The sequence below is a fragment of the Penaeus monodon genome, chromosome 23 (assembly GCF_015228065.2).
Source record: "Penaeus monodon isolate SGIC_2016 chromosome 23, NSTDA_Pmon_1, whole genome shotgun sequence".
NCBI classification, from domain to species: Eukaryota; Metazoa; Arthropoda; class Malacostraca; order Decapoda; family Penaeidae; genus Penaeus; species Penaeus monodon.
The window spans coordinates 19,450,819-19,451,527 of NC_051408.1; the positions used below are offsets into that span (position 1 = coordinate 19,450,819).

The 709-nt window shown below is 47.8% G+C and overlaps 1 pseudogene; it reads left to right on the forward strand.

Moving 5' to 3' along the window:
- Positions 1-7: 7 nt before the first annotated feature.
- Positions 8-406, forward strand: LOC119588378 (annotated as a pseudogene).
- Positions 407-709: the final 303 nt, after the last annotated feature.

Genomic DNA, 709 nt, shown 5'->3' on the forward strand with positions numbered 1-709 from the left:
TGACGATTGCGACGACCCCCCGAAGAAGTGCAGCGACAAGAACGGCGTGTGCATCAGCCGCAGGCAGTCCTGCGCTGGCAAACACGGAGGACTCCGACTGCAAAGGCAGCGACCAGACTTGCTGCATAAAGCACCAGTGCAGCAACACCCCGAGGGAGTGTGAGAGAAACAACGGAAATCTGCATCAACAGAATGGACAACTGCGCTGGCAAGACGCAGAATAATCTCTGCGAAAAACGAGCACTGCACTTGCTGCAAGAAGGACGAGGCAGCAAAACGACATCGAAGTGCTCCAGCAAGAGAGGCAAATGCATCAACATCATGGACTACTGGGGGAGGGGAAAGAAGACGGCCCAGCGATCTCTGCGACAGCAAGAACTGCACGTGCTGCTACTCTTCCAAATGAGTCAGACCCTTTCCGTTCCTCCTCTATTCCTCTTCCTTTCTCCTTTGTAAAACACTCACGATTCTGCTTGTCTTTTCACTGAATGTCACTGGAGCGAAAGGGTCCTTGCAGTGATCAGTATTGTGTTGTTGCAATCAACAGTGGCATAAACATGTAACAAAAATTACTATGAATATATTGCCTGCCAGTGTAATATTGCAGAACCTTTCTTTCTATTAAATATGTTGTCTCTTTTTTTCCAATTAAAGAATGTTATAGCAATTCCAGCGGTTTTAGAGCCCCAGTCTTCCTAGATTGACCTAA